Below are 25,493 nucleotides of genomic sequence, written 5' to 3'. Positions count from 1 at the left end.
TGCTTCCTTTTGTTCTAGAGCTTTCAGGTGTGTTGTCAAGCTGCTAGTGTAGGCACTCTTCAGTTTCTTTTTGGAGGCACTTAGAGCTATGAGTTTTCCTCCTACCATTGCTTTCATTGTGTCCCATAAGTTTGGGTATGATGTGTCTTCATTTTCATTAAATTCTAAGAAGCTTTTAATTTCTTTCTTCATTTCTTCCTTGACTAAGTTATCATTGAGTTGTTCAGGTTCCATGTATATGTGTATTTTCAGTTGTTTTTGTTGGTATTTAAGACCAGCCTTAGTCCATGGTGATCTGATAGGGTGCATGGGATTATTTCAATCTTGTTGTATATGTTGAGGCCTGTTTTGTGACCAATTATATGGCCAATTTTGGAGAAGGTACCATGAGGTGTTGAGAAGAAGGTATATTCTTTTGCTTTAGGATGAAATGTTTTATAAATATCTGTTAGATCCATTTGGTTCATAACTTCTGTTAGTTTCACTGTGTCTCTGTTTCATTCATCTGTCATCTGTCATCTGTCCATTGCTGAGAGTGGGGTGTTGAAGTCTTCCACTATTATTGTGTAGGGTGTAATGTGTGCTTTGAGCTTTAGTAAAGTTTCTTTTATGAATGTGTGTGCCCTTGCATTTGGAGCATTGATGTTCAGAACTGAAAATTCATCTTGGTAGATTCTTCCTTTGACCAGTATACAGTGTCCTTCGTTATCTTTTTTTGATAACTTTTAGTTGAGAGTTGATTTTATTCGGTATTAGAATGGCTACTCCAGCTTGTTTCTTGAGACCATTTGCTTGGAAAATTGTTTTCCAACCTTTTACTCTGAGGTAGTGTCTGTCTTTGTTACTGAGGTGTGTTTCCTGTATGCAGCAAAATGCTGGATCCTGTTTATGTATCCAGTCTGTTAGTCTATGTCTTTTGTGGGGTATTGAGTTTGTTGATGTTAAGAGATATTAAGGAAAAGTGATTGTTACGTCCTGTTATTTTTGTTGTTAGAGGTGGAATTATGTTTGTGTGGCTATCTTCTTTTGGGTTTGTTGAAAGATTACTTTCTTGATTTTTCTAGGGTGTAGTTTCCCTCCTTGTGTTGGTGGTGTTTTCCATCTATTATTCTTTGTAGGGCTGGATTTATGGAAAGATATTGTGTAAATTTCGTTTTGTCATGGAATATCTTGGTTTCTCCATCTACAGTAGTTGAGAGTTTTGCTGGGTATAGTAACCTGGGCTGGCATTTGTGTTCTCTTAGGGTCTGTATGACATCTCCCCAGGATCTTCTAGCTTTCATAGTCTCTGGTGAGAAGTCTGGTATAATTCTGATAGGTCTTCCTTTATATGTTACTTGATCTTTTTCTCTTACTGGTTTTAATATTCTTTTTTTGTTTAGTGCATTTGGTGTTTTGATTATTATGTGACAGGAGGAATTTCTTTTCTGGTCCAGTCTATTTGGAGTTCTGTAGGTTTCTTGTATGTTCATGGGCATCTCTTTCTTTAGGCTAGAGACGTTTTCTTCTATAATTTTGTTGAAGATATTTACTGGCTCTTTAAGATGGGAGTCTTTATTCTCTTCTATACCTATTATCCTTAGGTTTGGTCTTCTCATTGTGTCTTGGATTTCCTGGATGTTTTGGGTTAGGAGCCTTTTGCTTTTTCTTTGACTATTGTGTCAGTGTTTTCTATGGTATCTTCTGCCCCTGAGATTCTCTCTTCTATCTCTTGTGTTCTGTTGGTGCTGCTTGCTTTTATGACTCCTGCTCTCTTCCCTAGGTTTTCTAAAGGGTTGTCTCCCTTTGTGATTTCTTTATTGTTTCTATCTCCATTTTTAGATCTTGGATGATTTTATTCATTTCCTTCTCCTGTTTGATTGTGTTTCCCTGTAATTCTTTAAGGGATTTTTGTGTTTCCTCTTTAAGAGCTTCAAGCTGTTTACCTGTGTTCTCCTGTATTTCTTTAAGGGAGTTATTTATGTCCTTCTTAAAGTCCTCTATCACCATCATGAGAGGTGATTTTAGATCTGAATCTTGCTTTTCCGGTGTGATGGTATATACAGGACTTGCTATGGTGGGAGAATTGAGTTCTGATGATGCCAAGTAACCTTGGTTTCTGTTGTTTATGTTCTTATGCTTGCCTCCTGGCATCTAGTGCTGCCTGTCCTCCGTATATCTGACTGGAGCCTGTCCTTCCTGTGATCCTGGTTGTGTCATAACTCCTCAGAGTTCAGCTGTCTCTGTGATCCTGTGATCCTGAGATCCTGGGTGTGTCAGAGCTCCTGGGAATCAAGCTGCCTCTGGGATCCTGAGATCCTGATGTGACCAAGCTCCTGCGTCCTGGGATCCTGTGACCCTGTGGACCTGGGCCTATTAGAGCATCTGGGAGTGGAGCTTTTTCTGGGTGTTGTGGAACTGGCTGTGGAGTTAGCACCCAAGGTCTGCTCAGGGAACCTCTGATCCTATGATCCTGGGTGTGTTAGAGTGCCTGGGGGTGGAGCTTCCTCTGGGTGTTGTGGGACTGGCTGTGGAGTTCTTGCCCAAGGTCTGCTCAGGGCACTGGCCCAGACCAAAAGGAACCCATGCCACAGTCTCTCAAATTCTAAGTTTGTAATTGATCACTTCCTGCACTAAGTGTCACTGTGCTAAGGCACGACAGTCTGGCTTAATGGAGCACTATTTCTGAATGTGACTGTGTGAATGTTCCCAGCAGAAATGAGGAAATCAATTAGCTGATCCACAGACTCACTGAGATCACCCACACCAGTATGAGTGGACATCACCCGATCCATCAAGAGGTCAATGGACTAAAAAAAATCAGAGATGTAGTAGCGCACGCCTTTCTTTCCAGCACTTGGGAGGCAGAGACAGGTGGATCTCTGTGTGTTCAAGTCCAGTCTGGTCTGCATAGCTAGTTTCAGAACAGCCAGAGCTACATAGTGAGAACCAGTCTCAAACAAAATAAACAAAAAACCATCAGGAAGGGAAAATTCCCTCATCTTGAGCTGGGACATTTATCTTCTGTCTCGGACGTCACAGGGCCAAATTTTGGGATGTCAGATTTATCTCAGCATCCCTTCCCCTCCTCAACCGTTCCTCTGACTCAGTTTTGGCAGAGTCTGAATTATATTTCTGGCTTCTTAGCATCACAAGACTCCCAGTGTATCATAGGACTCTCAGCCTTCAGGAACCTATGAGGTGATTTCCATAAAGATCCTTTCTTATATATTTTATTAGTTCGATTTCTGAGAAAAGCTGGGCTAATACAAGCTTTGAAACTCTCACAAATGCTTCCACATTAGTTGAAGCAAGTCTTGAGGCCATCCCAGAGTCAAGAATTGAGAGAACAGCATCCTGGATTTGTTTCTGTTGCTCTGACAAAACAAACTTGGGCAAGAATGGAGTTTATTTTGGCTTACAGTTCCCTTTCAGCATAGAGTCCATCATTGTGGAGAAGTCAAGGAAGGGACCTGAAGCAGCTAATTATATCCATAGTCAATAGCAGAGAGGAATGAGTGCATGATGCATGCCTGCCTGCCTGCCTAATTGCTCGCTTATATTCAGCTTGCTTTCTTCACTCCTGTACAAATCAGGATCCCCTGCCTAAGGAATGGTGCCACCCAGGGTGGGCTGGGTCTTTTAATATCAATTAAAGTAATTAAGGTAATCCCCTACAGACATGCCTACAGGACAACCCAACATAGATAATCCCTCCCTGAGACTCTTTAAAGGAGATTTCTCTAATACAGACACCTGAGCAGATGCCTGAGGTGAGTCACATGGGCATCTAACAGACCATTCCACACAGAGGGAAGAATAAGCACAAAGCATTAACATAGGAAAGCATTTGGTATGATTTAGGAAAACCAAAAAGGCTATGGCTTGCTGGTCATGCATGGTGACGCAGTTCTTTAATCCCAGCACTGGGGTGGCAGAGGCAGATGGATATCTGTGAATTCAAGACCTGCCTGGTCTACAAGGTGAGTTCCAGGACAGCCAGGGCTACACAATAAGACTCTGTCTCAAAAACCAAGAACCAAAAACAAGCAAAAACAAAACAAAACAAAACCCAAAATCCAAAAACAAAAACAAAACAAACAACAAAAATAAAAAAAAACCAAAACCAAACCGAACAAAAAAACAAAACACAACACACACACACACACACACACACACACACACACACACACAGCAACAAGATGGTTGAAGAGAGAGAAACAAAGGCAAGATTACAGACCCAGGTTGAAGACAGACTTGACATTAAAAGACTTTTACTTAGAGTGAAACTTTTTTGTTAGTTGGTTTTGGGTGGGTTTTGTTTTTGTTTTGAGTTCCAGACAGGAAATGTTTTTGCCAACATTTTATTTATAAAAGTTTTCAAAATATACCTAAAAGGTTGAAAGAGTTGTACAAAGAGCATATGTACTAAAGGATTATACTAAAGCATACTGAAAGATCCACTCCTGGGGTCTGTAACTCTTACTTATATTTGATTTTTGACTTACATTTTCATCTGTCCCGATTAAGCTTCGAGGAGTGTTGTTTTGTTTTGCTTTTTTGAGACAGTGTCTTGACATGAAGCTCAGGCTGGCCTAGAACTTACTATGTAGCCCAGGCTGGCCTCACACTTAATGATCTTCCTGCCTCAGCCTCCCAACTACTGGGGTTACAGATGTGCACTGTGTAACTGCACATTTCTGGTAGTTTGTTTTTAATTGATAAATTACAGGACTATGGAAAGTCAGTGGGAAAATCTCAATGGGTGAACGAAGCCGATCAATCACGCAGGACAAAGGAGTGGCCAAGGGGAAGAGAAAGCTAAACCTGTTGGTCTTTAAAAAGAAGAGTTCCAGGGATCCAGGTGGGTTAGGGACAGACCTGTGAGTAGGTGCACCTGGGTGTGGGAGCCTCTGGAATCCTCCTCTGATGACGTCATCAGTCGAGAGTGCGCCCAGGAGAGGATGAGTGTAACTAGAAGAGAGAAGGGAAGGTGTGAAGGACCCTTCTAGGGGAGTGGCAGAGCGGAAGGCCTACGAATGGCAGCGGGGCTGCTCAGGTAAACTGCACAGTCCTTCGGGCTTTGCAGCTGAGAGTTTTCCTCAGTCCCTCGGCTGCAAGGTTGCGCAGGAGCAGAAGGGCTGGAATTTGTGATGCTTTTGTCTTGGTAAACACAGCAGAGAGCCACAGACGCTGAGCATGGACAGGATAGGTAGGTCACAGAGCTGAAGCCACGCAGAGAAGGAAGCAAGGAAGAAAGCTCAAGAGAGCTGTTGGGGTCTGAGGGCTTTGCCCGCCGCCAGGGAGCCAGAGAGCGGCTGGAGTTGGAAAAGTGGAAGATGGGAATGGAAGATGGAAAGGTGGGGATTATTGAGCGAGAAGCTGGAAGCTAAGGATTGTGGCTTTCCAGTTATTGGAATGAGAGGATCAATGCTAGGACCATGGTGGGGGAGGCTGAAGTGGGTGGGGCACAGGGTAAACTCACTGGGGGTGGGGATGGGGTGTTGGGGAACCCTGAGGGGCTTTTGTTTGTTTAGTTTTGATGAACCCGGTCCTTGCTCTTTAGTTGACGTTTCTCATATTTTACTTACAGGCCATCAAACTATATTTCTGTAAACAGAATACAATTCCAGTGCTGCCCCCTGGAGTTGTGTAGCATAACCCAAGAATTAGGAGTAAATGCCAGTCCGTGCTTTCATCTATGATTTCTTAATGTCCCTTGTCCACACACGGACTTCTCTCTCTCTCTCTCTCTCTCTCTCTCTCTCTCTCTCTCTCTCATATTTAACTGGGAACATGTGTAAGATCTGGGTATATATTATCTTTATTGTCATAGTTTCCCAAATCTAGACTTCACCTATTGACTGACAACCCACTTTGGTCGTCTCCCTCCAGGTCTTATGGCTAAGGAGGGACATCTCTAACTGCAGTGTTGCAGCCCAGCTCCAGAGCTCTGGGGTTACAAAATTAAATTAATTGCATTCCTAGTGTTTCCCCAATGACAGCTTGCATGAAATTCTCGTTTGCCTCCCGCCATTGGCAGATTTAATTATGCATCACGCTGGATAGAGGGATGAGGACACAGCGTGCCTGGTGAGCTGGGTGGCCATTCCTGCATGCTGGCCTTGCGTTCTTGTGGTTTATAATGTCTTCTCGGGTGAATAATAACCTCCTGTTCACGCCAGTTTTTTTTGTTGACCTATGAAGCCTGGAAGCCTGAGATCTCAAATTCGAGAACCGGCCTTTTAAGCCTGGTCAATCAATCAGAGCCACAGTAAGGATGAGCTGCTGATGCAGAGAGATTTGAGTACACAGAGGAACACATCACTTGCCAGGAAGTTAGATGACAGTTATAAGTGCATGTGTGTGTGTGTTCGTGTATGTGTGTGTGTGTCCTGTCTGTCTGTCTGTCTGTCTCTCTCTCTCTGTTTCTATATTTGATCCCATATGATAAGTTGCAATCAAAATTCAGGAGCACAGCCAGGCATGGTGCAGCATACCTTTGATCTCAGCATTTGGGAGGCAGAGACAGGTCAAGGCCAGCCTGGTTAGGACAACCAGGGCTGCATAGTGAGATCATGTCTGAAACAAAACAAAAACAATTCAGGGTCATTAAAAGTATTGCATAAGATTTGCCTCCGAACCATATAATAGAAGGCATGTATGAAATAAATCGCATTTGGATTTAGACTTCAATCCCATCCCCAAGTCCATAATCATGTACCTATAAATTTTACAAATTTGGAAATAAAATAAAATAAAATAAATTCAAAACAATTCCGGTCAAAGCATTTTGAATAAAGGATATTCAGGGGTTCCTACTTCATAAAACTTCACAGTGATTCATTGAAAATGCTCGGTGTATAGAAAATATTAACGTTGATGTCATTGGTTTTTTTTTTTTTTTTTGGTGGTAGGAACCAGAGACAGGGCCTCTCTAACCAGGTACATGCTCCAGCCACTCCAGGTAGACATAAGATCAGAGTGATTTCTCCTCTTTTGAGGTTTTTGCAGCCCTCATGCACCAAGCCTCTTCTAGAGGCAGCCTCATCATTAGGCATCAGTGTATAACCGACCACTCCCAGAGCCTAGCAGCTTCAACAATTGCTCATGAGTCTGTGAGCCTGTCTGGTGGTTCTGTGGGTCTGAGCAGGCCCAGCTCATCTCCTGTGGGCTCATTCAGGGGTCTAGCCACAGACAGCCGCCCACATCTAGAATGGCCACACTCACAATGTGGAGCAGTTGGCTAGCTGTCAGCTGGGATGAGAATGAGTGGACCACGATGCCAGCAGTCCAGCCTGGGCTTGTTTTCCCGGCAGTGTCCATAATGACAGAACAGAGCTTGCCCCAATCTTTTCACCACTTTTCATCACTGCTGCCCCAATCTTTTCACCACAAAGCCAGGCCAGAGTCAGGGACTGGGGAAAAAGACAACACCTTTTAGGGAGGAGGAGCCAGAAGGCCAGCCCTGAGTCAGGGACTGGGGAAAAAAGACTCCACCTTTTAGGTAGGAGGAGCCACAACAAGACCAGCCCAGAGTCAGGGACTTAGGAGGAGTCATGAGGTCATGTTATAAAGGGCTGATTATGAAGGACAATAGAGGTTTCTAGTTTTTTTTGTTTTTTTATATCAAACTACGTTTACCCACATCTGGGGGGAGGGGTGTTCATTGAGAGAGAAGTACGATTTCAGCATTAGAGTCAGATCAAATGTGATTCAAACCCCAATTCTAGGACTTGTGAGGCCTCACGGAGGTTCACTGAGATCTCAGGCTCCAGTCTCCTCACAGGGCCTGGAAGGGTGGTGGCCATCTGCATTCCTGGTACTTGGGAGGTAGAGACAGGAGGGTCAGGAATTCAAGGTCATCCTCAGGCTGTCACAGGGCCCAACTGAGGTACACGGAGGGAGCAGTGCTGACTCACCGGGCACACCCAGCAAATGCTCCACACACACAGGTGGGAACAATCCTGACTCTCAGGGCTCACCTTGGGCTCCCGCCTCTGCTTCCCAAGGCTGAGAAAAAGAAGGAAACAGGCCAGCTGGGAACTGATTTCCATGGCAATTCCTGGAATGGCAATTACCAAGTAAGAACTTAATTAGAGATCTTTGGGGAAAAGGAGAGGGGGATGCCATGGGGGAGGAGGAGAGAGAAGGCTGGAGGAAGGCAATAGAGGGAGACCAGGAGAGAGGAGCTCACCCACCAGAAAGAGTCCCCCAGCCCCTAAAACTGTGTGTGTGTGCATGTATGCATCTGTGGTGTATGCACATGTGTGTGTACATCTGTGGTATATGTATATATATGGGCATCTGTGGTATATGCATGTATATGTGCATCTTTAGTGATGCTTGAGTGTGTGCATCTGTGATATATGTATATGTGTGTGCATTTGTGATATATGCATGTGTGTGCACATCTATGGTGTATATACATGTATGTGAATACCTGTGGTATATGTATATGTGTGTGCATCTGTAGTATATGCATGTATGTGTGCATCTATAATGATTATACTTGAGTGTGTGCATCTGTGGTACATGTGCATGTGTGTATGCATCTGTGGTATATGTACATGTATGTGCATCTGTGGTGTGTGTACATATGTGTGCATTTGTGGTGTATGTACATGTTTGTGCATCTGTGGTGTATGTACATGAGCATGTGGTTTGTGTGAATCTGTGGTATATATACATGTGTCTGCATTGGTGGTATAAGTACATGTGTGTGCATCTGTGGTATATGTACATGTACGTATGTTCAGATGTACTAATAATGTATACATGAAGCCAGAGCACAATATTGGATATCTTTCTTTATCAAACTCCACCATATTTATTTTAAAGGTTACCTTCTTAAAAAATTGAATATTTTCTTTATTTACACTTCAAATGTTTTCCCCTTTCCAGGTCTCCCCTTCGGAAACCCTCTATCCCATCCCCCTGCCTCTATAAGGGTGCTCCCACCCTGGCATTCCCCTACACTGGGGTATTGAATACCTCTCCTCCCACAAATGTCCAACAAGACCATCCTCTGCCACATATATGGTCAGCACCATGAGTCCCTCCATGTGTATTTTGGTGGTCCAGTCCCTGGGAGCTCTGGGAGGGGGGTGTCTGGCCTGTTGACACTGTTGCTCCCTCTATGGAGCTGCAAACCCCTTCAGCTCCTTCGTTTCATTTTATGTGTATGAGTGTTTTGCCTGAATGTATGTATGCATGCATGTATGTGTTCCACTTGGATACAGTGAGGATCAGAAGAAGGTGTTGTATGCCCTGAAACCAGAGTTAAGGATGGCTGTGAGTCACCATGCGAGTTCTGGGAACGAAAGGCAGGTCTCTTGCAAGAGCAGTCAGCCCCTACCTTGATTTTTTGAAACAAGTTCTCTCACTGTCTCTGAAGCTGGTTGGTTCAGCTAGGGTGACCTCCATGCTTCTGCAATCCCAGCATCTTCAGTGGCATCACGCTTACCCACTGAACCATTTCTCTAGCCCACTACATTCTACCTAATTTTGTATTGTCTGCTTACAAAAGTATCCGGTGTTCTTCTTATGGAATAGGATGTTTTTTTAAGACAGGATCTCTCTCATGTAGCCCAAAATGGCCTCCACCCCCTGGGTGCTCAGTAGACATTCCTGATTCTTTTATGGATTTTGAGAAAATTCATAGCATCTTCTTCAAAATGTCTCTAATTTGATATGACAATGATTAATGTTTGTATAAGCCTTTATGTGTGCCCACATCACCCATTACGTGTTTTACACTGTGGTGTCTTATAAAAGACTGGAGTGTAGACAATGCTTTTCTTACTGCACAGGTGAGGAGAGGAAATGAGCACAGAGAACATAAATAAGTTGATTCTGGGTGTGGTGGGATTTACTTGTTATTCTGTTTAAAGTCTGAGGCAGGGGGATTGTGAGTACTAGGCCAGCACGGACTACTTACAATGTTCCAGGACAGCCCGGGTTACTAAATCCTGTCTCAAAACAACAGTGAAACCAAAAGCCAGAGTCTTAGGAGCTGGCTCGGCTGGTAGAGTGGTTGCCCTCAGGTATGAGGACCTGGGTTCGGATCCTTAGCATTCAAGTAAAAAAGGTAGGCGTGGTGGTGAACGGCTGCGTTCCTAGCCACAGTTCCTGTGTGCAGGGAGAAACAGGAAAGCCCCTGGAGCTTGCTGGTAGTCTAGTTTTGCTGAATTTGTGAGACTCAGGGAGATCCGATCCTGTCTCAAACTAAGGTGGAGCTGGCCAGTGGTGACACACATGTTTAATCCCAGCTCTCAGGAGGCAGAGGCAGAGGGATCTCTGTGAGTTCAGGGTTAACCTGGCCTATATAGCAAATTCCAGGCCAGCCAAGCTGCACAGTGAAATCCCTCTCTCTCTCTCTCTCTCTCTCTCTCTCTCTCTCTCTCTCTCTCTCCCTCTCTCTCTCTGTTTGTTTTTTGTTTTGTTTTTTTGAGACAGGGTTTCTGTGTGTAGCCCTGGCTGACCTGGAACTCACTCTGTAGACCAGGCTGGCCTTGAGAAATCCCTTTTCTAATAAAAACAGAAGTAGTAAAGATTGAGAGGAAACCATCCAGTGTCAACCTCCAGCCTCCCCATGCACATCCCTACCATGTGCCCAGATATACACATACAAACCAATGTGCTACATGGAGTCAATGAGAGTTTACTGTATCCAGGCTACAGTGAGCTTTTTAGGACGACGACTCCTGGGTACAACCGACTAACACTTGGTATATTTATTTCTCCATGTGTGTTGTATAGCAATTTCAGCATGTATTTCTAAACTTTTTGGATGTTTGTACATCTTACCAGGGGGCATGCATATGCCATGACATATGTGTGAAGATCATAGAACAGCTTGTGGGAATCAGTTCTCTCTATCCACCCTGTGGGTCTGGGGATTGAACTTAGATCATCAAACTTGGCAGCAAGCACCTAGTTAGCCAAATTTACGGCCCCTCTGCATATAGACTTAGAAAATGAAATATTTAACAAGGCATTTGTTATATGTATGCATGTGCACCTGTGTGAGTTCATGTGCATCACACGTGTGAGGGTCAGAGGAGGACTTGGGAAAGTCGTTCTCCCCTTCCAACATGTGAGTCTTGGGGAGTCAACTCAGTGCACACAGTTGCTGTCAAGTCCCTTAACCCACTGAGACACCTCACTGTCACACTCCCGTCTATAATTTGTAATTTTGATAGACTTTCAGACTTATAGAGCAGTATAAGAATAATACAAGAGATTCCAAGACATCTTTACTCCACATGAACCAATTTGGCCTGACATATTCTTACCATCTTTTTTCCCCTATAGTATTCACCCAAGTTCTATGTTTATCTGCCTTTTCTGAACTAATTGAATTGTGCCGAGGATACTACGCCCCTCAGCTGGTATGGATTTTCTTTCTAGGAATGAAGACATTTCCATACACAGCCACTGCACAGTGAGCTGACTTAGGACACATTTTTTTTCCAGTCTCATCTGATCTCCAGTACACATCGCATCTAATCTATTAGCTGTGCTTATATATTTATATATTTCCTTGTCAGGATCTAGCCCAGCATCCTCTGGTGCATTTAGTTGTCATAGCTCATTCACCTCTTTTATATGGCAATAGTTTCCAAGTAGTCCAACTATTGCCAATAGTTTCTGTATTGCATGACCTTGAATTTTGGGGGCAGGGCTGGGAATTGCAATTGAACCCAGGGCTACACAAGAGCCATGTATATCCTCATGCACTCCCCCCTTCTTTAGAGAAAGTCTCATGTCATCCAAGCTGGCCTTGAACTCATTCAATCCTCCTGCATCAACCTCCTGAGTTGACTGTAGGCATGAGTCATTATGTCTAGCTATCTGCAGAGTCTGCAGTGGCTTCATAAATGTTGTGTCTGTCTCAGTTGGTAGATTGCTTGCCTAGCCTGCAGGAATCTCTGAGTTCCAACTCTAGCACTACATAAAGCCAGGCATGGTAGTACACACCTGTAATCCCAGCACTGAGGAGGTGGAGGCAGAGACAGGAACATGAAAAAGCTCAAGGTACCCCTTGGCTATATAGTAAGTTCAAGGCCAGCCTGGCTCCAAAGAGAAGAACAAGATAAGGTTTCTCTATGTAGTCCGTATTATAAACCACACTTTGGGAGACAACTCCAGAGTGAGTGGCGTCACTGAAGAGTGGCTAAAGCCCGTATGGTACAGGTACCCTGTCATGATCTGAATTCCAGATCTAAAAACCACAAAACACACAAAGCCCTAGCACCTCCACGGCCAGTCTCTAGAGAGGGCACAGTGTGCTCATGGTCATTGCACCCATGTCATCTTTTGCTGGCATCAAACTGTTACTCAGATATAACACTCAGAGTCAGGGGTGTGGAGCATGCCTGTGGTTCCAGCCCTCAGGCCATGCTGGGGGTGCGGGAACAGACTTAAAACTATTCTTAGGACAAAGAAAAAAAAAGCTCAATCAGTGTTAGCCACTATAGTCTGTAACTGGAAAAAAATGTTCTAGTGTAAAATCCCGGAGTATATTACATTGACCCCTAAGGGCAATCATTGTTTTGCATATTTTTTTCTGATAAAGTAATTGAGTAGAATTTATGTCATAGCCCAATGATGTATGTCCCAGCTTTAGCTTGGTCTAGAAGTTTCTGGGTGGTCTTTCAAAATTCCCTTTATGTCTCTGAGCCTGTTTCCTCACATGGAGAATTGAGGTTATGACTGGGTAGTAAATAGTGTAAGATCAACGTGGGGCTAGAGATGGTTAACAGCACTTGTTCTTCAGAGGACCTGAGTTTGGTTCTTAGTACCAAAAAGTTCGAAGAGCTCTATCCACCTGTAACTCCAGCTTCGGGAGGATCCAGCGCCCCCTTCTGGCCTCTGTGGGCACTGTACTGACACAACACATACACACATAAATAAAAAGAAAATTTAAAAAAAATTCAAAACTGGGTCTCAGTTCTGACCTTGCCACTTAACTTGCCCCAAATCCTTCAGTAAATTATTTAGCCCCTCTGAGCAAACCAGGAACAACGATACTCGTTCATTAGTCTGCTATGAGAAAGATACGAGGACACAGCACCTGGGAAACCCTGCAGAAGCCCCGGCACTGGGTCTCTGCTGCTGTTATTAACACCATCAATCCTTACCCCGAATTGAACTATGGGGAAATTATAAACTCCCGGGGGCTGTGTGTGATTATTGAGGCTAAGAGTGTGAGTGAGCTCTTAAATACAGGAGTCTGTGGCAGGTCAATAGGAAACAACAAACAACAGAGGGGATTTGGGGAAAGGTATGAAGAAGGTACCTGAGTCCAAGCTGGGCCCTCAGTTTCTCAAAGTAGCCTGACTCCTCACCTAAAGAGCTTTTAGAAATACAGGTCCTGATACGCTGGCGGTCTTAGGAATGAAGAATAATCTCAGTGTACAAAGGTACACAGGAATAAGGTGCAGGTAGCTTGGCAAGGCGATTTCTTTTTGTAAAAAGGTTGGTGGACTCTCCATCCTTACCGAGCAAGCAAGCATGCGGGGCAGGAAGTTCACTTGGTTTTTATTCTAACTGTGACTCCCCCCACTCCCGCCCTTTGCCTGGGGTCTGACCTCACCATCTTTCATGATCGAGTTCGTTCTAAAAGAACCAGTGCAAAGGAAATGAAGGAAAGGGGCCAAGGGGCATCAGTTGAAGCCATTAAGTTCTGGGGACTCAGAAGCATCTTGTGTGAACAGAAGTATTACCTGGCAAGGGAGATGAAAAATTTCAAGTTGGGAGATTAAAGTGAGGGAGATTTATGGACTACTGGCCCTGGGTGGGCTAGCGACCTTTGATAGAAACAGAAAAACAAACAAACAACCCACCCAATGTCTCACAGTCCAAGATGGAGCCCTGGAATCTAGTTTGTTTTGTTTTATTTATTTCATGTGATGAGTGTCTGGCTGCATGTATGTGCCCTTGGAAGTCAGAAGGAGACAACAGATACCCTGGAACTGGAGATACTGGTGGTGGTGAGCCACCATGTGGTGGCAGCATCCTCTACCAAGCCACAAGTGTGCCTGCTGCTGAGTCAGTGAGTGCTCCAGCCCCATTACTTCTTCTGAGTTATCTTAATAATGCTGCCATGTCTACAGGTATTTGTGTGCACAGATTATCACTCCTCTTAGCTATCAGCCTACGTGTGGAACTGCTGGGACATCGAGTCTTTTGATGGTTGACCATGTGGGGAGCTGCCGGGCTGCTTTCCAAAGCTGCGGGGCCATTGGATCTCCCGGTCTGTGGATGAGGACTCTTTCAGAACAGTTTTGTAAACAGAAACTCAGCAACTATCACCCGCTCAAGCTCAGAGGCGGTGTCTTTGCTCCCTCCAGACAGGACAATGAGGGCAAAGAGGGGACATGACTTCTCAGAAGACACCAGACAAAATGGTGGGTCCAGGGAGGCAGTGGAGCAGTGGGCAGAAAGAAGGAACCTGCTGGCCAAGGCCTTGTCATGTAGCTCACCGAGATGGAAGCTTCCAGCTTCAGCAGCAGAGACATTAAAGTCACTTTTTTTTTTTTTTTAATCTTGGTGACAGCCAGAGCCAAGTCCTTACTAATTAATGATGGTCAAAGTGCTCCGAGGAGCTGAAGTGCTCTGCAAACCCCAGCCATGAAGAGCTTTCTGGAGTGGGTGTCTGTACCCCAGTGAAGGGAGGCTGGGATCCAGGAAGGTTTGTGGGCTTTCACACCCCCCTCCTAGCCGTGGCTGGACACTCTGCTCTTCAGAAGCTGTCCCCCCACATCTTGAAGGTTCACCCTGGCCTGACCCCACCAGGTGGCCTTATTTCCTGCCCTGTCACCTCCCTTCCTTGGGCCCCGAAGCCAAATGAAGATTTTTTTTTTTTCCAACCTTTTAAGTTCCTCCCACTCTCTGGGATCTCTAGTGCTCTGTCCCTAGAGATTGTTGGCCAATCAGAGATCTAGGGAACTCCAGCCCGTTCCTGGCCTGACCAGGCCTCTGGGAAGAGCTGCTGGCACTGCCGGCCTATGTCTCAGAGTGGGCCTTTAGTGGAGCAAGTAGGAGCTTAAAGAATGCCTTGCATATCCTGGAACCCCAGAGCACCTTATATTGTCTCCAGCAGAAGGTGTAGCCCAGATTAAAGGTGTGTTCCACCACACCTTTAATCCCAGATGAAAGGCGTAGCCCAGATTAAAGGTGTGTTCCTTAAACTCGGAGATTCAATCTTCTGGAATCCATAGCCACTATGGCTCAAGATCTTCAAACCAAGATCCAGATAAGGATCTCCAAGCCTCCAGATAAGGGTCACTGGTGAGCCTTCCAATTCCGGATTGTAGTTCATTCCAAATATTGTCAAGTTGACAACCAGGAATAGCCACTACAATCCACCCCTTGTCAACTTGACACAAATAATATCTCATGTTCACATAAAACAATAACAAGGTTGTAAATATGCCTAACATGATATAACTATCTCTCGTACAATTGCAAACGCATTAGTAAATTTACAATGGGCATTCATATTACTTTCAGGGTCAGGTCTTCTCAGCTGGAGAGGAGGAAGTTGCCTGGGAGGACAGAAAAGCTAAGTCTCACTTCTCCCTCCTGGAATGTACATGAACCAGCCTGACCGAGCCCAACACCCCGATCTAGAAGATGGGCCAGACGTGAGCTTTCAGTTCTGTTTTAAGACCATATTTGTTTGTTTGTTTATTGAGACAGGGGCTCACTGTGCAGCTCTGGCTTTGAACTCAGCCTCCTACATCTCCCTCCTGAGTGCTGGAATTAAAGCTATGCATCACCACACCCAGCTATTTATTTATGTCCAGCTGTGTGCATGTGTGTCTGCATGTGTGCCTGTTTATATGTGGTAGCACACATGTGTCATTGTCTGTGCGTGGTCAGAGGACAGTTTCTAGGATTTGGTTCTCTCCTTCCATCATGTGGGTCGCAGGCATTAAGCTCAGGTCTCTGACTCAGCGTCCAGGATCACTCCGTTCTGAGCCAAGAACTCATTTCTTCACAGTAAGCAGCTGCCGGGGAGAAGCTGACGGCCTGGGTCCTGGAACCATCCAACCTGGTGGCAGGACACAGCCGAGCTGCTTCCAGGGGCCGATGAGAACCACCAGGAGATGGGCCGGAGCTCGGCTGGTGGAGTGCACGACTGGCACACAGAAGCTCCGGGTTTGATCCCCAGCACTGCATCGGCCTAGCATGCTGATTGTCTTAGCTAGGGTTTCTGTTGCTGTGAAGAGACACTATGGCCACTGCAACTCTTATAAAGGAAAACATTCCATTGGAGCTGGCTTATAGTTTTAGAGGTTTAGTCTGTTGCGGTCTAGGCAGACTTGGGGCAGGAGGAGCTGAGAGTTCTCTACATCCAGATCAGCAGGCAGCAGGAAGAGAGATGGAGCCACTAGGCCTGCCTGGCTTGAGTTTGGGAGACCTCAAAGGTCACTCTCAATGGGACACTTCCTCCAAAAGCCACACCTACTTCAACAAAGCCACACTTCAATAGTGTCACTCCCTGAGGTCTCCAGGCACCATTTTCATTCAAACCACCACAGTGGTGCACATCTGTAATTCTAACTCTTGGGAGGCAGAGGTAGGCATGTGGTTAATTGAAGGTCATCTTTGGACTATATAATGAATTTGAGACCAGCCTGGTATCCTCCATACTGTTCACCACTACCACTGCAATGTAGACACATCCACGGATAATACCCAGACAAATAGAGGCCCTGTGTACCCTGAATTGGAGCCCTGTGCTATTTTCATGTGTTAACAATATGTTACTATTCTTTTGACTATCTTTAATGGCAGAAACCATTTTCAACTACTGGAAAGTATTAAGAACAGGTGTGGCCTACAAATACTAAGCATAATTACTATTTGAGCTAGCAATTTCACTCCTAAATACACACCTGAAAGAAATGATATATTTCTACATAGAAATTTTTACATGAAAGTGTATAGAAGCTCTATGACAGGTGAAAAGTAAAAGACCTGCCCCACCACAAAGCTGGGGAGAGGGGCTCTGTGGGGAGGGTGTGGAGAGGAGTGCTGGGAGGAGTGTGGGAGGAGTGCTGGGAGGAGTGTGGGGAGGAGTGCTGGGAGGAGTGTGGGGAGGAGTGCTGGGAGGAGTGTGGGGAGGAGTGCTGGGAGGAGTGTGGGGAGGAGTGCTGGGAGGAGTGTGGGGAGGAGTGCTGGGAGGAGTGTGGGGAGGAGTGCTGTCTTCTGCACATGGCTTGCCTTTGCACTCCTGAACTCACCACAGCTGTGGTCATGTGCGCAAGGTCAAGCCAACAAGGTCAGCCAACGTTCCAGTAGGTGGCACTGATTGTATTTGGTGGACTGGTTTTTTTCAAAGGAGAGGTCATGAAGGTGGGAGGACATGTTAAGGGTGGTTGTGATCCAGATGTGTTGTGTACATGCAGGAAATTGCCAAGGACTGAATACAAGGTACCTTTAAAAGTAGAAGGTCACAAATACCATGAACTAATACACACATAAATAAAGTGTGGCATATCCACACAAAGAAATATTACTCAAATTTTAGAAGGAATAGTAGAAGGAATAGTGTCTCTATGTGCTATAGGAAGGCTGGGCTTTGAAGATGGTACACTGGGTGAAACAGCCTGATGTATGCCGTATGCTACGTGTTGTGTGCTGTGTGCACTGTGTGGCTGTGTGTGCTCTGTGTGGTATGTGTTGTGTGTTGTGAGCTGTGTGTGCTGTGAGCTGTATACTGTGTGTGCTGTATGTGCTGTGGCTTTCACTTGTTGAAATGCCCAGAATAAGAAAGTCTGTTGAGGGCTGGAGAGATGGCTCAGTGGTTAAGAGCACTGATTGTTCTTCCAAAGGTCCTGAGTTCAAATCCCACATGGTGACTCACAACCATCCTTAAAGAGATCCGATGCTCTCTTCTGGTGTGTCTGAAGACAGCTACAGTGTACTTACATATAATAAATAAATAAATCTAAAACAAACAAAAAATTGACTGTTCTTCCAGAGGTCCTGAGTTCAATTCCCAGCAATCACGTGGTGGCTCACAACCATCTGTAATGGGATCCGATGCCCTCCTCTGGTGTGTCTGAAGACAGCTACAGTGTACTCAGTATAAAGAAAAAAGAAAATCTGTTGAGCTAGAAAGTGGATGAACTGAGAGCATTTAGAACCACAGCATCTCTTCTAGGGATGATGAAAATGTCCAGAATTGCTCACTGTGGAACATACAACAGCTTGTGAGAGGTGTGTCGGCTAGACAGATGAACTGTGAAGTCTGAGAATAAAAACAAAATAACAAGCCGAGGATGGTGGCACATGCTTACAGTCCCAGCTCTGGGGACAGTGACACATGCTTATAGTCCCAGCTTCCAGGAGGATGAGACAAACTGACCACAAGTTCAAGGTCACTCAAGGGCATATGTGCTCCCTTGGTATGCATGTGGAGGTCAGAAGACAACTTTTGGGAGTTGGTTCTTTCCTCTTGCTGTGTGGGTTTCAGAGACTGAATCCAGGTCAAGTTTGGTGGTAGGTGCTTGTCTTAGTCAGGGTTTCTATTCCTGGACAAAAAATCATGACCAAGAGGCAAGTTGGGGAGGAAAGGGTGTATTCAGCTTACACTGCATACTGCTGTTCATCACCAAGGAAGTCAGGACTGGAACTCAAGCAGGTCAGGAAGCAGGAGCTGATGCAGAAGCCATGGAGGGATGGTCTTTACTGGCTTGCTTCCCCTGGCTTGCTCAGCCTGTTGTTTTATAGAACCAAGACTACCAGCCCAGAGATGGCACCACCCACAAGGGGTTCTCCCTCATTGATCACTAATTGAGAAAATGCCTTATAGCTGGATCTCATGGAGGCATTTCCCCAACTGAAGCTCCTTTCTCTGTGATAACTCCAGCCTGTGTCAAGTTGACACAAAACCGGCCAGTACAGTGCTTTTACCTGCTGAGCTATCTCACTGGCCCACAACTTTAATCTTTTATTTACGAATTGTCTGTGACTGCTAGTTTTTGAAACAAGGTCTCATGTATTTCAGGCTGGCCTTGAACTGTCTATGCTGCTGAGGGTGATCCTCCTGCCTGTATCTTCAGAGGGCTAGGATTACAGGTTTGTAAACAATCTGCCTGGTGTATGCAGTGCTGGGGCTCAAACTCAGAGTGTGGTGCCTAAAAGGCAAACACGCTACTTTCTGAGACACCCCCACCCACACCCACACCCCCAGGCCATGTGGTTGCTGTGTGACCTAAGAACAGAGCTGAATTCTTACAACAGAGACCCCCCCAGGCAGCAGGACCTAAAACACGTATTGTGCAGATCCATACAGTACAATTTTGTTGATTCTGAACTAAACGTACATCAACTTAGATCAACAAGGGATACAACTGAATGAAAGAAGTAAACCTGATATTTGTTTCCATGTAAGAATTACCTTGGGACTAGAGAGATGGCTTAGTGGTTAAGAACACTCGCTGCTGTTGCAGAGGACCCAGGTTCAATTCCTGGCACCTGCATTGGGCAAGTCATAACTGCCTATAACTACCATTCTGAGAGATCTGACGCCCTCTTCTGGCTTCTGTGGGCACCGCATGCATGCAACACATATACATATACTCAGGCTCATACATACACATTAAATAAAAGGGAGGGAGCGGGGAGGGAAGGGGGAAGGAGGAAGAGAGGGAGGGAAACTAGTTTATAGCAAACTTAAAGCCTGAGATAAACATTGGGTTTGGTTTTGTTTTTATTGAGAAGTTCAGGATCAGTTATAAGGCTCTGAGTCTGCAACTCAGCCCACAAGCCGTTTGTCACTCAAGGGCCTACCTAGGTCTGCCAACACTAAATAGCAACTTCTCTCTAATGATGATTTCTATTTGGGTAGTGCCAAGGAAGCCAATCAGCTGATAAGTTACAGGGGCATGCCTACAGGTCAGGTAGCTTCAACAGAAATGTCCAGTTCTGGAGGCTGGAAGGTTCCAGATCAGTAAGGCAGGTTTTATCCCGAGTCCCCTTCTCCTGGCTTGAGGGTGGCCAGTGCCTCTGTGTGTTCCCTGGTCTTTGCTTGGTATGAGCAAAGTCAGAGAGCTCTGGCGTCTCATCTCCTGCTCTTTCTTATCTTCCTCTTGTGAGTCTATGCTTGCATGTGTGTGTGTGCGCGCGCATGTGTGCATGTGGAGGTGTGAAGGCCAGAGATTGTCATGTGTCCTTAATCACTCTCCATGTTATTTTTTGAGACAGGGTCTCTTGCTCAACCTAGAGCTTACCAATCCATCTAAGATGGCTGGCCAGCAAGGCCTAAGAGTCTCCCTGTCCTGTCAGTGCTGGGACTGCAGGTACATACTGCTGTGCCTGGCTTTCATGAGGGTGCTACTGATGCTCTCTTGGTGAGTGTAGGAGGAACTGTGAGGCCACCTCTGCATAAACGCTGGGGTGGAGGGAGGCAGAGGGAGGCAGGGGGAGGCAGGGGGAGGCAGGGGGAGGGTGCGCAGCCACAAAGGCATCTCCGGCAGGAGGACCTAATCGAGGACCCCCTGAGAGACCAAGGATTGCTGATGCAGAAAATGCCAGCCAATCGGGAACTGCTGTTTAGAAGAGCCGCTTTCTTAGGCCCAATGGGGCATAGGTGGAAGGTATTAAAGGAGCTTGCAGCTGTGTTCAGATGAGCTTGCTGCTTGAGTTTCTCACCTGCTCCTGGAGTCTGTGCTATTGATTCTTCACCACCCTACCTCCAGCCTCCAAGGGCAAGTAGGGTCAGGCAGTGGTCAGTCTAGGGCACAGGCAGCAGGCCAGCACTTTCCCCACTCAACTGTCTTCTCAGACCCTGACTTCCTCTTCTTCTAAAGGCACAAATTCACAGCCAGGTGTGGTGCTACACACCTGTAATCCCAGCACCTGGGGAGAGAGAGAAGCCAACCAGAAGTTCTAGGACAGCCCAGCTAATTGGAGCTTTATAGCAAATAAACAAAAAGTCCCAAATCCTATCATGTTCCCACTCATAACCTCATCTAAATCATCACCTCCCAAAGGCTGGCTGTTTCCAAAAAGTCACCGAATTTATTCCATCCCCGGTGGATACCTTTTGTAGGGATGCAAACATTCATTGCAGAAAGAACTCAAAGATATGACTCCCAGGAGACCCACCAGGAGAAATTTGTAAGCTGGCTACTTCAGGAAGAAACTGGACCTGACGTATGGTGCTAGGCCAGATTCGGGAACAGTCTCTCAATCTAGGGTACTGGGGCAGGAGTTAAGCACCACTAAGCATTATTAAGCACTACCAAATAGCATTAAAGACTGTTAGAATTGTTAGTTCTGTGTTGAGCTTTTGTTAAGTCTTTATTATAAACAATCTTTGAATGCTTTCTGGGAATGACTAAGCTGCCAAGAGCTGGCTCTTTGACAGGCCCTTCCCTCGTGCCAGGCAGCCTCGGTCAGCTGTTACCTAAGCAGCCCTTCCCTTGGTCCTTGGCTGGAATGCCCTTGTCACAGCCTGGTCGCTTTGGGGGATTTACTTTATTGATACTCTGAGGACTGTTCAGCTGTGGCCAAGGTCTTAACTACCCCCACAGCTGAACATGTGCTCCAGTCATGACTACTCTGGACAGGGAACCTCTGTGAGTTCAGTGCCAGCCTGGTCTACATAGTTTCTAAGCACTGGCTTAGAAAGCAGTGCTCTACAAAAGAGAGCAACTCCTGGTGTGTGTGTGTTGGTGCCAGGCATGGTTCTGTATCCTGGAATGAAGGAGATATACACAGGAAGGCCAAGAATTCAAGGTTAGCCTCCATTACATATAGATTTTGAGAACATCCTGGGCTACATAAGCTCTATCTACAGAAAAATCAACCAACCAATAATAAGATAAGTTTTGGTGACCTTGAAATTATCTTGGCTGTTCTTGAACTCTCATTCAGACAAGAGGAAAGAACTCCCACCCCAACCCCCACTTCCATTTCCCCATTTCCCACCTTCACCCCTGCCCAGCAGAAAGTCACCGATTGCTGTAGACCATTCCTTTTATTTGCATGAAGGGCTATGCTGTGATTGGCACAAATACAGTCCTTCATTTGCATGAAGGGCTATGCTGTGATTGGCACAAATACAGTCCTTCATTTGCATGAAGGGCTGCACCATAACTGGTACAGACATTCTTGCCCCCCCCCCCCACCTACTACTTGGTTATAGAACCAAAGTTTTCAGCTTACTTTTTTTTTTTAAAGATTAATTTATATGTAAATACACTGTAGCTGTCTTCAGACACTCCAGAAGAGGGAGTCAGATCTCATTATGGATGGTTGTGAGCCACCATGTGGTTGCTGGGATTTGAACTCCAGACCTTCGGAAGAGCAGTTGGGTGCTCTTACCCACTGAGCCATCTCACCAGCCCCTTCAGCTTACTTTTAAGGTGAGCTGGGAGACACCCTTTTTCGCTATTTTCCGGAGATATAACATTAAGAGTCAACAAATGGTATCTCCTGAATGGCCTTTTCTTTCTTTTCCCTTCCCTCCTTTCTTTCCTTTCTTACCTCCTTCCTTTTTGAGATAGTTTCTCTCTATGTAGCCCTGGCTAGTCTGGAAATTATGTAGACCAGATTGGCATTGAACTCACAGAGGTTCCCTCACCTCTGTCTCCTGAGTGCCGAGACTAAACTTCTTTGCTTACTTTTGATTTCTATCACAGGTACAGTGGGCTGAGCTGGTAGCGTGAGAAGACAAGCAAAGCAGCCGTGGCAGCAACAGCAATGGCAAGAGGGCATCCAGAGTTCCAGAGAGAGATGCAGAGACAGGCAAGATGATACAGGACCCTGGAAATAGAGGTTATCCAAGGCCAAAGATGAGGGATGCAGGCCCTGACCGCTGGAAGAGTTCCTGGAAGCTGCTAAGCCTTGAGAGTTGATGGTCCTTACACCCATAGCAGCATGCAAGATGTAAAGGGATATGGCTGAGGTTTGAGAGCTCCAACACTAGGTGATGTTCGCTGCTGCTGCTGCTGCTTCTGTTGTTGTTGTTGCTGCTGCTGCTTCTGAGTCTGAGGTTACACTGGCTGCTACTGAGAGCTGGTCTATTGACAAAGCCCAGAGACATTAAAGCCTCTAGGGTGAGTCCCTACAGCCATAGGTCTGTGGACCCTAAAGCTTGGAGCCATTAGCTTTTAGTTCTTGGGACATAAAGCTATACGGTTCTGAGTCTGTCAGCCAGCCCACAAGCTTTTGACACTCAAGGGACCGGGTCTACCAATACTAAAATAGTTACCTCCCTTTAACTATGATTTCTATTTGAGAAGACCAACGGGCCCTCCCGAGTCAGCTGACTAGTAACAGCAAGATGCCTCTTAGAAAAGAATTTATGACTGGTAAGGTGGCCTAGGGTGTAAAAGTGCTTGTCCCTACCCATAACAACCTGAGTTCATTCTCTAGGATACACATGGTAGTCAGAGACTAGCTACCCTCGCAGGTTATCTCCTGACCTCTATACTTCCACAGCAAGTATGCGTGCTGATATGAAATAAATATAAAACAATTAAAGTAAAGTCATATTAACATGAAGGACCACTACCCATTTTATACAGCCATACAAAAACTCAAAGATACTGATAAACACATGGCAGAGGTGGGTAAAGGGGGAGATAGGGCTACAAAGAAATGCATGAGATAGCCACAGTGACCCCCAGGTGGTCCCCAGGATCTGGGAGTCTGAGGCAAGAGGACTGCCACCAATTTGAGCTGCCTTGGGCTGGCTACAAAGTGACTTTGAGGCCAGAGACAGTGAATTGTCAACTGACAAAGAATTCTACCTTCCGTACCAGTCTCAAGATGGCCACACCCTAGATAAATAACAGTGACCAGTCTTAGAAGAGCTGCAGTTTCTGGCCAACGATTTTTACCGGTGAGTGGAGATGTGGGGCCCAGCAGAACCAGTCTGGAAAGAAATTAGTCAGTTATTATCAAAAAGTGGCACCGGTTACTGGTTTGCTCAGCCCTCTGCCAGACTGAAGAAGGTGAAGACAAAGGACTGTCAGAACTCAAACTTGTGAATGCCCCCGGGTCCTGCCGGTCGGTAGGAGAATCGAAACTCATTTCTTTAAAATACCTATGACTGTAAACCGTGTCATTAAAAAAAAAAAAAATCTCCTTTAATCCTCATGAGCTCAGGGAAGTGAGTTGAAGAATGTGTGCCATTCTTTGACCTCTTTATGAAGAACACGCACTCCTGTACTAAATTCTTATTAAAAACTTCCTGTGTGTGCCCCGGACACAACCGCGAACAAAAACGTGAAGGGCTCCATCCTCATGAGGGATGGGAGTGGTGGGAACAGACATTAGCAGGTAATTTGACACACTAAGTCACTGTGTTTGTCAATGGTGGCCAGGGAAGACCAGCTTGCCTTTGAGGAGGTGAGGACATGTATGGTGTGTTTAAAATTGGGGAGGGAAGCTAGCCCAGCTCTCGTGGGTCTTCACGGACATTTAAAAAAGGATTTGGAGGGGGCATTGAAATGGCTCAGCAGGTAAAGTGCCTGCCACCAAGCCAGACAACTAGGACACATCCCCAGAACCCACATGATGGAAGAAGAGAACTGGCTCCTGAAAGTTGTCCTCTGACCTCCTCCTCATGTGCCCTCCCCTCCAAAATAATATAATAAAAAATTTCAAGGACTTTAGAATTTATTCTAAGTGTCAGACAGAACTGATTCCACCATTATTAATTCTATGACTTCAGGCAAGTTATTTAAGGCCTCTGGGTCTCAGTTTGTCTACCTGTAAAATGGGGTTCATGTCAATTTATTCAATGTGATAGACCGCTTCTGAAACGATTCCTAGTAATTACGTGCATTCACACCCGGTGAATGTGGGCCAGACTCAGTGGTTCACTTTTAATTAATACAACAAAGGCTGGCTTGCTCATTTTCTACTACTGATGCTGTAACAAAATGCCCCAGGCATGGTGGCTTAAGATAATACAGATTTGGGGATCACATGTCTAAGTGGGTCTTCCTGAGCTGCAGTGAAGGATTGGTAGGGTTCCTTCCCCCTCCTTCCCTCCCTCCATTTTTTCCCTTTTAAGCCTTGTACATTCTGGGCACAGGTGCTACCTCTGAGCTACATCGTCTCCAGATGTGTGACTTTGTTCCTTCTGGAAGCTGCAGGGAAGAATCTGTTTCCTTGGCTTATCCAGCTAATCAGGAGGCTGTCTTCCAAATGCCTTGCTCCAACTTCCCTTTGCATCCTCACGCCTGTCACCCTCATTCTCCTGCCCCACCCCGCCCCACCCCGCCATGCCCTTAGAAGGATCCTCATAACACTGGACTCACTTGTGCTGCCTAGACCAAGCTTCCCATCTCAAAACCCTTCCCTTAGCAACGCCCCCCACCCCCAAGCTCCCTTTACAAGTTGTGGCAATTAAGTCAGGCACTTCTTTGATGGGAAGGGTATGTGAAATTCTGTCTGCCACAGACAGGTACATCCTACTTGTAACCAGGCAATGAAAAGAGAGCAGCTTTTCTCTTGGGTGTTGTGTATGTTTCTAA

At 45.6% G+C, this 25,493-nt stretch overlaps 1 long non-coding RNA gene across 1 annotated transcript in view; it reads left to right on the top strand.

Annotated features, from left to right (window-relative positions):
* Nucleotides 1–24,500, top strand: part of Gm51545 — a 32,922-nt gene extending 8,422 nt beyond the window's left edge. The window contains exons 2-3 of the long non-coding RNA XR_003947445.1: nucleotides 20,206–20,351; nucleotides 22,647–24,500. This is a non-coding gene — a long non-coding RNA (predicted gene, 51545). The remainder of the gene's footprint in view (nucleotides 1–20,205; nucleotides 20,352–22,646) is intronic.
* Nucleotides 24,501–25,493: the final 993 nt, after the last annotated feature.

The sequence above is a fragment of the Mus musculus genome, chromosome 8 (assembly GCF_000001635.26).
Source record: "Mus musculus strain C57BL/6J chromosome 8, GRCm38.p6 C57BL/6J".
In the NCBI taxonomy this organism is placed as follows: domain Eukaryota; kingdom Metazoa; phylum Chordata; class Mammalia; order Rodentia; family Muridae; genus Mus; species Mus musculus.
Note: the sequence above shows the minus strand (reverse complement) of the source record. Positions and strands in the feature narration are given on the sequence as shown.